Genomic DNA, 16501 nt, shown 5'->3' with positions numbered 1-16501 from the left:
TATATAATTTTTCCTTATAATTTAACCCTTGGAGCCTGGTAACATTCTTTGAATCTGCATTGTACTCCTTTGAAGACAAATATATCCTTTCTAAGGGAGGTGTCCAGAACTGAACACAGTACTCCAGATGTGGTCTAACCAGGACTTTTTTTTAGCTGTAGCAGAACTTCCCTTTATATTCCAGCCCTCTAGATATAACGGCTAACATTTCATTAGCCTTTTTGATCATTTTTTTGTACCTGCCCACTTCATTTTAGTTATCTGGGTACATGGACCTCTAAATCTCTTTGGACTTCCACTGTTCCTAGCTTTACACCATATGAAAAATACTCAGATCTATAATTTTTTGGTCCAAAATGGATAACCTCACACTTGCCTGTGTTGAAATCCATCTGCCACAATTTTGCCCACTCACTTAATCGATCAATGTCTCTGTAATTTTATGCTCACATCTACACTACTTGCCAAGCCGCCAATCTTTGTGTGATCCAAGTCATTAATAAATAAGGGCCCAGAATTTGCGATGAGAATAACAATGAGGTTATCAGCAATCACTGTTATAACGGAGGAAACCTGAGAGCAATTTCTGGAGTATGCACATGCACAGTCAAACAGGGAAATCCAAAGATTGCCGTCAGAGATACCTTGCTCCTCCATAGGATGCGATGTTTCAGTCATCGGTGACAGACTCCGCATTGAAATGACTGCAACAGTGTGAACTTGCTGTACTTGCTCACTAGTTCTGCACTAAAGACGGCTGAAAAAAATTAGAACTTGTTTAATTTCTTTTAACTTGTTATCTTTGTTTCAACTTTTTGTCTCTCTTTTATCTCTCTCCCTCAATCCCAATCCTTAATTTGTTTTCTGTACATCATTTAAATCTAATTTATATTTCCAGCATTATACTTCCTGGTTTGGACTCTGCATGTCTCTCAGGATTCTTCAAACTGATTGTTTGAAGAGTCTCGCTGTTGCTTGACCTGCTCACGCACACCACAGATTCCCTGTAGAGGACGCCCCATTGAAAAGATGCGGATTAGAGAAAATCTCCACTGACAAGCCCATGAAAAGTCTGTGGGCAGCTGTCAGCAAGGTGATTGGCAAGTGTCGTTCCTTCGCCATTGAGAGCAAAATCCAGGCCATCAAATTTGTTGAGGCCCCAGCACAGATCCTTGAGAGACACCACAAGTCACTTCTTTCCAATTCAAGTACATACCTAATGGGGTAGAAATTGTGGCCGAAGGCTTCCCTTGCACGGATGCCTCCGACCTGCAAAAAATCTACACATTTACCTGGTGGTCCGGAAGGTTCGTAGATTCGTTCTCTGGGTACCCGCGGGTAAAGACCCAAATATCTCGGGCCCCTGGGATCACTTGGGCTTGCCCAGCCAATAAAAGAATGGAATCTCCGTTCATACTTATGCAGTTTCCGTTTGCATGGGGGCACAATTGTCCCACGCCCCGATTGGGGGCGGTAACCTTCCGTATCTGGAATTATTAGCCACCAGCACAGATGTGGCCCCACCACTGAATTGCGCTTACTGCCCCTCAAAGGAAGCGGAACGCAATCTCCAGCGCTCCACTTCCTTTGGGGGCAGATCCCAGGCGGATGCCCCACATAGCGCTGACACGCTTCAAAGCCCCCTCCCTTTTGAATAAAAGGGAGGGCCGTTGCGCTCTCTGCACGGCCTCTGATAGCTGCTACTGGGCCACCAGGGAGCGTGTGACTGGAACAGCTGCCTGGCGCCCAAGATGGAGCGCCGGGCTGCACGATGGCGGCCCGCCATCGTCGAGCCGACCCGAGAGTCGGCCAACAAAAAGAAGAGTGCGACCCGGAACGCTGGCGCCCTCCCGTTTAATCAGTGCCACGAGAGCAGATGTTGGCCAGCTTCCCGACCGGTGAAGCTGGTGTTGACGTCCGCCTGCACCAGCCTCACGGCCCGCAGGCCAATTTCCCCCATGGGGCGTTAAAGTGTCAGCGCGGTGAGGGGTTGCTGCGCACGGCAATGACGTCATCGTCAGTTGCGTGGCAGTACGAGGCACTAACTGCGGGGCGTGGCACTGCTGTGGCAGCACCTCCACAATTTCCCAGGAGTCGGTAGTGCCCTCCCTCCCCCGGGCAAAAACTGTTTTGTGTCCCATTAGCACTCCCCTTGAGGTGCTAACGGGGCCATAAAAATGGACAATTTCGTCCTTTTTTTTTAACGGGGCTAACAATAAACTTGCCTTATTGGATAGGGTTTTTAATGTATAAATGACTGAACATTTATTTTTCTATTTTTTAAAAAAAACTCTTACATTGGTAAAAGCAGGCCGTACATCTGCTTTTACCAGGCGTAAGAATTTCAAGGGCAAATAACCCAATTCTCCGCCCGTGAATGCCCTTTTCTTTCGGATTCGTACGATCTGTCGAGGATTTTTAACAGATCGCAAGTTCCACGTTTCAGCGCATACGCACATCATACGTGTGCCCTTAGAGGCCACAAATTCAGCCCCATTATTCCTACTCTCTGTCTTCTACTTCTTAACAATCTATTAACTAGGTCAATAATTTGGTTTCAATTCCATGAGCTTATTTTTCCTTACATTCTCTTATGTGGAACCTTATCGCATGACTTCCAAAAAAAATGCTTACATAGACATTTCTCTGTCTACTACTTTAGTTCCTTCCTCAAAACAATTCAATTAGGTTTGTTAGACATGACCTACTCTTTACAAATCCATGTTGACTCTCTCGAATCAGCTCAAATTTCTCCAAGTACTCAGTCACTCTGTCTATAATTATAGATTCCAATATCTTACCCGCAACAGATATTGGACTAAGAGTAGGGCCCATTAGAAACCAAAAAGGTAACTTGTGTGTGGAGATGGAAGATGTGAGTATGGTTCTTAGTGAATACTTTGCATCTGTCTTCACAAAAGAGAGGGAAAATACAGAAAATGTAGTTGAGGAGTGTGAAATATTAGATTAGTTAAACTTAGTGAGAGAGGATATATTAAGGTGTTTAGCATCTTTGAAAATAGATAAATCTCCAGGCCTGGATGAAAATGTATCCCAGACTGTTAAGTGATGCAAGGGAAGAAATATTGGAGGCGCTAACCATCATTTTCCAATCCGCTCTTGACTGCAGGAGAAAGGGATAGACTGAGTAATTATAAGCCAGTCAGCCTAATCTCGGTGGTGGGAAAATTATTGGAAAAAATTCTGAGGGGCAGTATAAATAATCATTTACAAAGGCACAGATTAATCACGTACAGTCCGTATGGATTTGTTCAGGGAAGTTCGTGTCTGACTATCTTGATTGAATTTTTTGAGGAGTTAACAATGAGGGTAGTGCGTTTGATGTAGTCTACATGGATTTTAGCAAGGCTTTTGACGAGGTCCTGGTCACCTGGTAGACTGGTCAGAAAAGTAGCAGCCTAAGGATTCCAAGAGAAAATGGATCCAAAATTGGCACAGTGGCTGGAAGCAAAAGGTAATGGTCGGCAGGTGTTTTTGTGATTGGAAGGCTTTTTTCAGTGGGGTTCTGCCAGGGCTCAGTAGTAGGTCCCTTGCTTTTTGTTCGCCAGCCAATTCTCTATCCATGCTAATTCATTTCCTCTGACTCCGCGTACCTCTATCTTCTGCAGTAACCTTTTGTGTGGCACCTTATCGAATGTCTTTTGGAAATCTAAATACACCACATCCAACGGTACACCTCTATCCACCATGCTCATTATATCCTCAAAGAATTCTAGTAAATTAGTCCTTTTCGGGTTGGAAATCGGTGGTAAGTGGTGTGCCACAGGGATCGGTGCTGGGACCACAACTGTTTACAATATACATAGATGACCTGGAAGAGGGGACAGAGTGTAGTGTAACAAAATTTGCAGATGACACGTTGGAGTTCAGAAGGATGAGGGGTGATCTTATAGAAACATTTAAAATCATGAAAGGGATAGACAAGATAGAGACAGAGAGGTTGTTTCCATTGGTAGGGGAGACTAGAACTAGGGGGCACAGCCTCAAAATACGGGGGAGCCAATTTAAAACCGAATTGAGAAGGAATTTCTTCTCCCAGAAGGTTGTGAATCTGTGGAATTCTCTGCCCAAGGAAGCAGTTGAGGCTAGCTCATTGAATGTATTCAAGTCACAGATAGATAGATTTTTAAGCAATAAGGGAATTAAGGGTTACGGGGAGAGGGCGGGTAAGTGGAGCTGAGTCAATGGCCAGATCAGCCATGATCTTATTGAATGGCGGAGCAGGCTCGAGGGGCTAGATGGCCTACTCCTGTTCCTAATTCTTATGTTCTTATGTTCTTAAAAGTGGCAATTAGAATTCTGTCAGCACAACTGTGAGGTAATGCATTTGAGGAGGGATAACAAGGCAAGGAATACACTTTAAATGGTAGGATATTGAGAAATGTAGAGGAACAGAGGGACCTTAGAGTACATGTCCACAGATCCCTGAAGGTATCAGGACAGGTAGATAAGGTGGTTAAGAAGGCTTACGGGATACTTGCCTTTATTAGCCAAGGCATAGAATATAAGATCAGGGAGGTTATGCTTGAACTGTGTAAAACATTAGTTAGGCCACAGCTAGAGTACTGCATACAGTTCTGGTCACCACATTACAAGAACGTTGTGATTGCACTGGAGAGGGTACAGAGGAGATTTGAGGATGTTGCCAGGACTGGAGAATTTTAGCTATGATGAAAGATTGGATAGGCTGGGGTTGTTTTGCCTCAGAATAGAGGAGGCTGAGGGGAGACTTGATTGAGGTGTATAAAATTATGAAGGGCCTGGGTAGAGTGGATAGGAAGCACCTCCTTCCCTTAGCAGAGAGATCAATAACCAGGGGGCATAGATTTAAATTAATTGGCAGAAGAATTAGAGGGGAGTTGAGGAGAGGGTTGTAGGGTCTGGAGCTCACTACCTAAAAGGGTGGTAGAGTACTTGGATCTGCACTTGAAGTGCTGCAACCTAAAAGCCTACGGACCAAGAGCTGGAAAGTGGAATTAGGCTGGATATCTCTTTTTTGGCCAGCACAGGCACAATGGGCCAAATGGCCTCCTTCTGTGATGTAAATTTCTATGATTCTATGTAGCGACAATTCCTGAATTGAGACAGCTTTGGAAGATTATGGCTAAAGCATCTGTAATTTCCTCACCTACTTCCTTTAACTCCCTGGGGTGGAAATCATCTGGTCCAGGGGATTTGTTAGCCTGTCCTGCCGTTAATTTTTCGAATACTTTTTTCTTGCTTAAGTTAACTTTAGTGAGTTCCAGTCCTTGATTTATTATTGGTTTCTCTGAAATGTCAGGTACATTATCCTTACCCTCAACTGTGAAGACTAACAAAAAGTAATTATTCAACTAGAGAGGAGAAAGAAGGGAGTTGAGGGAATGTGAGGAGGAAGAAGATGCCGAGGGGGGATGGGGAGGAGAATATAGCGGGAAGAGTAGAATGGGGTGGAAAAGTAGTTGGAGGATATTTGGATGATTGGTGAGGGAACAGTTTTCCAGGGCGAGTGATTTGATCTGTAATTTTTGACATTTTATGTTATTTTTAAATGCTATTTCTAGTTCTATATACTGATTTGAGCAATGAATGAAAATGGCAGTTGTAAACATTGAAGAAATGAATTGAGTGATTTGATTGGTCTTTTTTATGAAACTTCCTGGTTCATAAATAGTAACTTTGAAAAACAAAAAGGATTTGATTGAATTTCTGTAATTCTTCATTGGTATTTTTGCTACCTTTTAATTTGTTCCACATTTAGTCAATTAGCTTTTTGATTACTTAATATATAAATAATTATTTGAGCCAATTATGATTTTTCTTTACCTCTGCAGATGTACTGCTTTGGCGATATGATAATTCTGATGACAGATTTACATATAATGCCTTTGAAACGGTGATATGGAAGGCATACACTAGATGCAAGATTTTTAATTGAATAGATATTTTGGAATGATAATACACTATGGGGGAAAAATTCGGCTGCTTTGCACCTCCAGTTAGCGCCTGGGGGGTGGTAACGGGGCACTAAGGGGTTAGCGACCAGGCTTGGCGAATTCAACGAAGCTCGCGAACTTCAGTGCCGGTTTAGTGCTGGCGCTAACACTTACCGCCTCGGCTTCTGGTGCCTCGCAGATCGTGACGTCATAAAGTGCGCAGTGTCCCGTTACCACCCGCATATGAAATTGCCTCCCACCACCTGCTGTATTGCCAAGCATCAACAACATCAGGAAGGGGAGGCATTGTCACCTCGGCTGGCTGCTTAGGGAGTGCTAATTAAAAGGAGTGGGTTTCAGGTAGGCCAAACTTTATTCTTTGCACCAGTCTGGTGCCTTCTGAATGGTTTTAATGCTTCATTGTTGTTAGATGTCCACGCTTTCCACTCTGAGTGTTTGAGGCTGTAAAGGCAGTTGTGCAGGTCGCCTGTCAACACAGAACTGAGCAGAAGTAGGTTGTGCGCCATCATTGGCCCTTCCCTTTAAGCGAGGGAAGCACCTCTGATGCTGGTATCATTGCACTCCACATTGATCAGCACTTTGCCGCAACCGCCCTGCTCTCACACTTGAGCGCCAGAAGAGAAGTGGTTAGCGCTTGATTTAGCGCTCCATTTCCCTCTTGGAGCGCGAAAGCTGAATTTCCCTGGAGCAGAAAATCATTATCGTCTGACGATACTTTTCCGAGATTTCAAAAGTTATCGCCCGGAATTCCTAGCCCTATGACAACGCTTTTGTTAGCTTTTTAATGCTTGATTTTGTAATTTGTGCATTTTAAACATTTTCTATCCTGATGTGACCAAAACCTTAACAGAAAGCCTATATTATTCACCTACATTAATATTTGCTTTTGTTGGCACTACCTGTACATATTGCGTAAACACAATCTTGTCACTTCAGTAACTTTAAAATGAGAATCGAGGAAAGGCTCTCTTAGTACATCGATGAGCCTGTGCAAAATCATTTTAACATCTCTTGTCCGTCTTAAATTATCTTTATTTTCCTAGTAGATATTCCAAACAATGTCATCATTATCATCTTTCCCTAATTTTTCTGAATGTTGCATTCCTTAAAAATAATATGGAGTTGCATGGAATACCCAAGCACGAGGGTCTTGCTTATCTGAGTTCAGTCCTGCACTTAGCTCTTTGTTATAAAGGAATATAATTTTAAATATATAATAAAAGGTAGTTAAATCTCCAGGTTCTGATAGCTTCCACCCTAGGGTACTAAAATAAACAGATCGGGAATTTGCAGACGCATTTATCAAAATTGTCTAAAATTCTCTAGATTCAGGAATTGTGCCATTGGATTGTAAAATTGCCAATGTCACTCCATTATTTAAGGCAAGAGAGGGAGAAACCAGAAAACTACAGACCTGTCAGTTTAACGTTAGTTGTAGGGAAGTTGCTGGAATCTATCATCAGGGACAGTGACTGAGCATTTGAACAAAGATAGTTAGCATGGATTTGTGAAGGCTAGATTGTTATATATGTGGACTTGGATTTACTCTGTACAGCCACCAGAGGGCTCATCCCCTGGAGTCCCAAGGGATCCCATAATCCCTTGAGAGCACAGGTATTTAAGAAGGCTTCACAGGTTGGCGATGCACTCTCGAGACCTGCAATAAAAGACTACTGTCACACTTTACTTCGAGCTCACAGTGTTCAGTCTGACTCTATCTTCATACACTACAACTGGCGACGAGATACAGATAGCGAACCCAAAGATACAGAGAACAGTGGACATCCTGGAGAAATTCTCAGAGGGAGATGATTGGGAAACTTTTGTGGAGCGACTCGACCAATACTTCGTGGCCAATGAGCTAGATGGGGAAGGGAGTGCTACCAAACGAAGGGCGATCCTCCTCACCGTCTGTGGGGCACCAACGTATGGCCTCATGAAGAATCTGCTCACTTCAGTTAAACCCACGGAGAAATCGTACGACGATTTGTGCAGACTGGTCCGAGAGCATTTGAACCGGTAGGAAAGCATTCTGATTACTAGGTATCGGTTCTACACCTACAAAAGGTCTGAAGGCCAGGAAGTGGCGAGTTATGTCGCCGAGCTAAGACTCCTTGCAGGACATTGCGAATTTGAAGGACATTTGGAGCACATGCTCAGAGACTTTATCGTACTTGGCATTGGCCACTAAACCATACTTCGCAAACTTTTGACTGTAGAGACCCCAACCTTGAGTAAGGCCATAGCGATAGCCCAGGCGTTCATTGCCACCAGTGACAATACGAAGCAAATCTCTCAGCACACAAGTGCTGCTACAAGTACTGTGAACAAAGTGATGATGTTTTCGAATCGTAACAACAGGGCAGGTCACACATACCTGCAGCTGCACGTTCGCAGATGACTCCGAGTCCACCATCAAGGGTGATGAATGCAAGGCCATTAACACCTTGTTGGCGCTGCGGGGGTGATCATCATTTCCATTCATGCCGATTCAAAGAGTACGTTTGCAAGGGCTGTGGAACAATGGAACATCTCCAATGAGTGTACAGGTGAGCTGCAAAGTCTGTTAAACCTGCAAACCACCATGTTGCAGAGGAGGACAGATCCATGGAGGATCACTACGAACCAGAGCCTTAGACCGAGGAGGCAGAGGTATATGGGGTGCACACACTCACCACGAATTGTCCCCCGATAATGCTGAATGTTAAACTAAATGGACTCTCGGTGTCAATGGAGCTGGACACAGGCGCGAGCCAGTCCATCATGGGCAAAAAAACTTTCGAAAGGTTGTGGTGCAACAAGGCCTCAAGGCCAGTCTTAACTCCAGTTCGCATGAAACTAAGAACTTACATTAAAGAAATGATTCCTGTAATCGGCAGTGCTACCGTAAAGATCTCCTACGCTGGAGCCGTGCACAAGCTACCACTCTGGGTGGTACCGGGCGATGATCCCACGCTGCTCGGCAGGAGCTGGCTGGGAAAGATACGCTGGAACTGGGACGATGCCCGAGCACTATCGCCCGCTGATGACACTTCGTGTGCCCAGGCCTTAAACAAATTTCCTTCGCTGTTCGAACCAGCCATCGGGAAATTCCAAGGAGCAAAAGTGCAGATCCACCTAATTCTGGGGGCGCGACCCATCCATCACAAGGCGAGAGCAGTACCGTACATGATAAGAGAAAGGGTAGAGATCGAGCTAGACCGGCTGCAACGAGAGGGCATCATTTCACCGATCGAGTTCAGCGAGTGGGCCAGTCCTATTGTCCCAGTCCTCAAGGGAGACGGCACCGTCAGACTCTGGCGATTACAAAGTAACTATCAATCGTTTCTCCCTGCAGGACCAATACCCACTACCAAAAGCCGATCACCTCTTTGCAACGCTGGCGGGAGGAAAGACGTTGACGAAGCTGGATCTGACTTCAGCCAACATGACGCAGGAACTGGAGGAATAATCGAAGGTCCTCACCTGCATCAACACGCACAAAGGTCTCTTTGTTTATAACAGATGCCCGTTTGGAATCCGATCAGCAGCGGCGATATTCCAGAGAAACATGGAAAGCTTACTGAAGTCGGTCCCGCACACCGTGGTCTTCCAGGACGATATCTTGGTCACAGGTCGGAACACAGTCGAGCACCTGCAGAACCTGGAGGAGGTTCTTAGTCGACTCAACCACGTGGGGCTCAGGTTAAAACGTTCAAAGTGCGTTTTCCTGGCGCCTGAAGTGGAGTTCTTGAGAAGGAGGATTGCGGCGGACAACATCAGGCCCACCAACGCGAAGACGAAGGCAATTGAGAATGCACCGAGGCCACAGAACGTGACAGAGCTGCGGTCGTTTCTGGGACTCTTGAACTACTTTGGTAACTTCTTACAGGGTCTCAGCACACTGCTAGAACTACTACATGTCTTACTACGAAAAGGGGGCGAATGGGTTTGGGGAAAAACCAAGAAAATGCCTTTTCAAAAGCAAGAAAATTGTTATGCTCAAACAAATTGCTTGTGTTGTATGATCCATGTATGCATTTGGTACTAACATGTAAGTGGAGCTGAGTCCACGGCCAGATCAGCCATGATCTTATTGAATGGCGGAGCAGGCTGGAGGGGCTAGATGGCCTACTCCTGTTCCTAATTCTTATGTTCTTATGTTCATGTGATGCGTCGTTATATGGCATCGGGTGTGTATTGCAACAAGCTAATGATTTTGAGAAACTGCAACCGATTGCTTATAGAAACATAGAAACATAGAAAATAGGTGCAGGAGTAGGCCATTCGGCCCTTCTAGCCTGCACTGCCATTCAATGAGTTCATGGCTGAACATGCAACTTCAATACCCCATTCCTGCTTTCTCGCCATACCCCTTGATCCCCCTAGTAGTAAGGACTTCATCAAACTCCTTTTTGAATATATTTAGTGAATTGGCCTCAACAACTTTCTGTGGTAGAGAATTCCACAGGTTCACCACTCTCTGGGTGAAGAAGTTCCTCCTCATCTCGGTCCTAAATGGCTTACCCCTTATCCTTAGACTGTGACCCTGGTTCTGGACTTCCCCAACATTGGGAACATTCTTCCTGCATCTAACCTGTCTAACCCCGTCAGAATTTTAAATGTTTCTATGAGGTCCCCTCTCATTCTTCTGAACTCCAGTGAATACAAGCCCAGTTGATCCAGTCTTTCTTGATAGGTCAGTCCCGCCATCCCGGGAATCAGTCTGGTGAACCTTCGCTGCGCTCCCTCGATAGCAAGAATGTCCTTCCTCAGGTTAGGAGACCAAAACTGTACACAATACTCCAGGTGTGGCCTCACCAAGGCCCTGTACAACTGTAGCAACACCTCCCTGCCCCTGTACTCAAATCTCCTCGCTATGAAGGCCAACATGCCATTTGCTTTCTTAACCGCCTGCTGTACCTGCATGCCAACCTTCAATGATTGATGTACCATGACACCCAGGTCTCTTTGCACCTCCCCTTTTCCTCATCTGTCACTATTCAGATAATAGTCTGTCTCTCTGTTTTTACCACCAAAGTGGATAACCTCACATTTATCCACATTATACTTCATCTGCCATGCATTTGCCCACTCACCTAACCTATCCAAGTCGCTCTGCAGCCTCATAGCATCCTCCTCGCAGCTCACACTGCCACCCAACTTAGTGTCATCCGCAAATTTGGAGATACTACATTTAATCCCCTCGTCTAAATCATTAATGTACAGTGTAAACAGCTGGGGCCCCAGCACAGAACCTTGCGGTACCCGACTAGTCACTGCCTGCCATTCTGAAAAGTCCCCATTTACTCCTACTCTTTGCTTCCTGTCTGACAACCAGTTCTCAATCCATGTCAGCACACTACCCCCAATCCCATGTGCTTTAACTTTGCACATTAATCTCTTGTGTGGGACCTTGTCGAAATCCTTCTGAAAGTCCAAATATACCACATCAACTGGTTCTCCCTTGTCCACTCTGCTGGAAACATCCTCAAAAAATTCCAGAAGATTTGTCAAGCATGATTTCCCTTTCACAAATCCATGCTGACTTGGACCTATCATGTCACCTCTTTCCAAATGCACTGCTATGACATCCTTAATAATTGATTCCATCATTTTACCCACTACTGAGGTCAGGCTGACCGATCTATAATTCCCTGTTATCTCTCTCCCTCCTTTTTTAAAAAGTGGGGTTACATTGGCTACCCTCCACTCGATAGGAACTGATCCAGAGTCAATGGAATGTTGGAAAATGACTGTCAATGCATCCACTATTTCCAAGGCCACCTCCTTAAGTACTCTGGGATGCAGTCCATCAGGCTCTGGGGATTTATCGGCCTTCAATCCCATCAATTTTCCCAACACAATTTCCCGACTGATAAGGATTTCCCTCAGTTCCTCCTCCTTACTAGACCCTCCGACCCCTTTTATATCCAGAAGGTTGTTTGTGTCCTCCTTAGTGAATACCGAACCAAAGTACTTGTTCAATTGGTCCGCCATTTCTTTGTTCCCTGTTATGACTTCCCCTGATTCTGACTGCAGGGGACCTACGTTTCTCTTTACATATCTATAGAAACTTTTGCAATCCACCTTAATGTTCCCTGCAAGCTTCTTCTCGTACTCCATTTTCCCTGCCCTAATCAAACCCTTTGTCCTCCTCTGCTGAGTTCTAAATTTCTCCCAGTCCCCGGGTTCGCTGCTATTTCTGGCCAATTTGTATGCCACCTCCTTGGCTTCAACACTATCCCTGATTTCCCTTGATAGCCACGGTTGAGCCACCTTCCCTTTTTTATTTTTACGCCAGACAGGAATGTACAATTGTTGTAGTTCATCCATGCGGTCTCTAAATGTCTGCCATTGCCCATCCACAGTCAACCCCTTCAGTATCATTCGCCAATCTATCCTAGCCAATTCACGCCTCATACCTTCAAAGTTAGCCTTCTTTAAGTTCTGGACCGTGGTCTCTGAATTAACTGTTTCATTCTCCATCGTAATGCAGAATTCCACCATATTATGGTCACTCTTCCCCAAGGGGCCTCGCACAACGAGATTGCTAATTAATCCTCTCTCATTACACAACACCCAGTCTAAGATGGCCTCCCCTCTAGCATCCAGGAGCCTGTCTAAGGCTGACAGAGCCTACAGCATGATTGAAAAAGAAGCATTAGCGTGTGTCTATGGGGTAAAGAAAATGCATCAATATCTGTTTGGGCTAAAATTTGAATTGGAAACTGACCATAAGCCACTTATATCCCTGTTTTCCGAGAGTAAAGGGATAAATACCAATGCATCGTCCCGTATCCAGAGATGGGCGCTCATGTTGTCGGCATACAACTACGCCATCCACCACAGACCAGGCACAGAAAACTGCGCCAATGCTCTCAGTAGGCTGCCGTTGCCCACCACGGGGGTGGAAATGGCGCAGCCCGCAGATCTAGCCTTGGGGTTATAGAAGCATTTGAGCAATCACCCGTCACTGCCCGGCAGATCAAAACCTGGACAAGACAGGACCCCTTATTGGGCCCAAGTTTCCACATGATTTGCGCCTGATTTTTAGGAGCAACTGGTGGAGAACGGACTATCTTAGAAATCGCAATTCTCCACATTTTTTTTTCTGCAGTTCTAGTCAGGTAGAACAGTTCTACTTTGGAACAGAATTTTTTCTTCAAAAGGGGGCGTGTCCGGCCACTGACGCCTGATTTCAAAGTTTGCGCAGTGAAAATGTACTCCAAACTAAAGTAGAGTGGAGCAAGTGAAGATTTTTGTAGAACTGAAAAAACCTGTTCTATACATTAAAAAATCAGGCGCAGGTTACAAATCAGGCGTCCAGAACGAGGTGGGGGGGGGGAAGGGAAGTCATTAAATTCTACAATAAATCCTTATTTATACTTCTACAAATATTATACAAATAAATCCAACCTGAATAAACATTTATAAGCCAAGAAAAGATTAAATAAACCATCTTCCTACCTGTGTGAAAGTGCTTCAGGCGCGGAGAATGCTGCAGTCAGCCTGAGGCGCCCGTTCTTCCCGCGGGGGGCGGGGGGCGGGAGGGGAGGAGGAGGCGCCCGTTCTTTCCCGCGGGGGGGGGGGGAGGGGGAGGGAAGAGGTAGCGCCCCTTCTTTCCCGCGGGGGGGTGGGGAGGGGAGAGGAGGCGCCCATTCTTTCCCGCGGGGGGGGGGAGGTGCCCGTTCTTCCCGCGGGGGGATAGGAGGCACCCGTTCTTCCCACGGGGAGAGGGGGAGGGGAGAGGAGGCGCCCGTTATTTCCCTCGGGGTGGGGGGGGGTAGGAGGCGCCCGTTCTTTCCGCGGGGGGGGGGGGGAGGGGAGAGGAGGCGCCCGTTCTTCCCGCTGGGGGGGGGGGGGTAGGAGGCGCCCGTTCTTTCCCGCGGGGGGGTAGGAGGTGCCTGTTCTTCCCGCTGGGGGGGGGAGGAGACAGTGAGAAGGCTGCAAGTGCTGATGTGCTGATGGCAATGTGTTTTTATTAAAAAAATGTTCAAAAATTAAACAGCTACAAAGAACTACAAAAATGGTCGAGTGCCAATGTTTTTTTCACACTGAGCATGTGCGAACGCTCCCAACGCGCACGCGCAGCATTGCCGGCAGGAAAAAAACTAATTTAAATAGTACCCGCCCCCTCCCACTTACAAAATTGGCGCGAGTGTAGGCTCCGCCCCCGTGGGCGCCGCGCCAGGCAGACAAGGAACTGCAGAACGCTCCAGAATCGCGAGGTTTTTTTTAGGCGCGAAAAATGGGCGCCCAGCTCGGAGGGGCACCCGTTTTTTATCGTGTGGAAACTTGGGCCCATAATCGCTAGTCAAAAGCTTTTTGCTTCACGGGAGCTGGTCCAGTGTCCCAGTGGAAATGCAGGAAGCGATAAAGCCGTTCCAGCGGCGCAAAGATGAAATGTCTATACAGGCAGACTGCCTTCTGTGGGGCAATTGAGTGTTGGTCCCCAAGAAGGGCAGAGACACCTTTATCAATGACCTCCACAATACCCACCCAAGCATCGTAATGGTGAAAGCGATAGCCAGATCCTACGTGTGGTGGCCCAGTATCAATGCGGACTTAGAATCCTGCGTTCACAGATGTAATACATGCTTGCAATTAAGCAATTTACCCAGGGAGGCGCCACTAAGTTTATGGTCTTAGCCCTCCAAACCGTGGTCTAGGGTACACGTCGACTATGCAGGCCCATTCTTGGGTAAAATGTTCCTTGTGGTTGTAGACGCGTACTCCAAGTGGATTGAATGTGAGATAATGTCGGCGAGCATGTCCGCTGCCACTACTGAAAGCCTGCGGGCCATGTTTGCCACACGCGGCTTACCGGATGTCCTGGTGAGCGACAACGGGCCATGTTTTACCAGTGCTGAGTTCAAAGAATTCATGACCTGCAACGGGATCAAATGTGTCACATCGACCCCGTTTAAACCAGCGTCCAATGGACAGGCAGAGAGAACAGTGGAAATCATCAAGCAAGGCTTGAAGAATGTAACTGAAGGCTCATTGCACACTCTCCTATCCCGAGTCCTGCTTAGCTACCGCACGAGACCCCACTCACTCACTGGGATCCCACATGCTGAATTGCTCATGAAAAGAACACTTAAGACAAGGCTCTCGTTAGTTCACCCTGATCTACATGAACAGGTAGAGAGCAGGCGGCTTCAACAAAGTGCATACCGTGATAGCGCAAATGTGTCACGCGAGATTGAAGTCAATGATCCTGTATTTGTATTAAATTATGGACAAGGTCCCAAGTGGCTTCCCAGCACTGTCGAGGCCAAAGAGGGGAGCAGAATGTTTCGGGTCAAACTTTCAAATGGACTCCTTCACCGGAAACACTTGGACCAAATCAAACTCAGATTCACGGATTATCCTGAGCAACCCACCTTGGACCCTACCTTTTTTGATCCCCAACACACACACCAGTGGCAACCGGCACCATGGTTGACCACGAAGCAGAACCCAACACACCAGGCAGCTCAGCAAGGCCAGCTGCACAGCAGCCCTGCGAGGGCCCAACAAATCATTCAACAACATCAACTTTCACACCGAGACAATCAACCAGGACAAGAAGGGCCCCAGATCGACTCACATTGTAAATAGTTACACTATTGACTTTGGGGGGCGGGAGGGAGTGTTATATATGTGGACTTGTATTTACTCTGTACAGCCACCAGAGTGTTCATCCCCTGGAGTCCCAAGGGATCCCATTATCCCATGAGAGCACAGGTATTTAAGGAGGCTTCACAGGTTGGAGAGGCACTCTGGAGACCTGCAATAAAAGACTTAAGGTTACACTTTACTTTGAGCTCACAGTGTTCAGTCTGACTCTTTCTCCATACACCACATAGATCATATTTGATTAATCTAGTTGAATTTTTTTGAGGAGGTCACTAACAAGATGGACAGGGGAGTGTCTATGGATGTTGTCCATATAGACTTCTAGAAGACATTTGATAAGGTAACGCATAAGACTAGCAAAACTGAGAGTGTATTGAATTGGAGCTAACTTGGGATATGGGCTGATGATTGGTTGGGAGGTATGAAACAGACAGTAGGGATAAATGGAATGTACTCTGAATGGCAAAATGTGATCAGTTGTTTTCCCAAGGGATCTGTACTGGGGTCTCAACTTTTTACCATATATATCAATGACTTTGAGGAATAGAGAATCATATATATCTAAATTTGCAGATGACATTAGGGTGGAACAATGCATTGTGTGGATAGAAGCAGGAAGTTGCAAAGGGTCTTGGACAGATTAAGTGAGTGGACAAAACTGTTACAGATTGAGTTCAATGTGGGGAAATGCAAGATTATCCACTTTGGATCCAAGAAAGGCAAATCAGAATATTTTCCGAATGGTGAGAGACGAGAAACTGTGGAGGTGCAAATGGAATTGGTTGCCCCGATATATAAATCAGTAAAAGCTATATATAAAAGCGATATATAAAACAGGCATGAAAAGTATTTTTTTAAAAAACTACTGGATTGTTGGCCTTTATCTCAAGGGTGCTGGAATACAAAATTATGCTTCAGTTGCATAGAACCTCGGTCTGACC

General features: G+C 45.9%; 1 protein-coding gene across 11 annotated transcripts in view; it reads left to right on the top strand.

Moving 5' to 3' along the window:
- foxp2 (forkhead box P2) overlaps positions 1–16501 on the top strand; it is a 906820-nt gene that overhangs the window by 124416 nt on the left and 765903 nt on the right. The window contains exon 1 of one of the 11 annotated variants that reach the window (XM_070900363.1): positions 6215–6296. The exons of the other annotated variants lie outside the window; for them this stretch is intronic. The gene's annotated coding sequence lies outside the window, so the exon portion shown is untranslated. Of the gene's footprint in view, positions 1–6214; positions 6297–16501 lie in introns of those variants that run through there. 11 annotated transcript variants of the gene reach the window in all.

The sequence above is a fragment of the Pristiophorus japonicus genome, chromosome 15, assembly GCF_044704955.1.
Source record: "Pristiophorus japonicus isolate sPriJap1 chromosome 15, sPriJap1.hap1, whole genome shotgun sequence".
In the NCBI taxonomy this organism is placed as follows: domain Eukaryota; kingdom Metazoa; phylum Chordata; class Chondrichthyes; family Pristiophoridae; genus Pristiophorus; species Pristiophorus japonicus.
The sequence above is the reverse complement of the archived record's forward strand: the minus strand, read 5'-3'. Positions and strand labels throughout refer to the sequence as shown.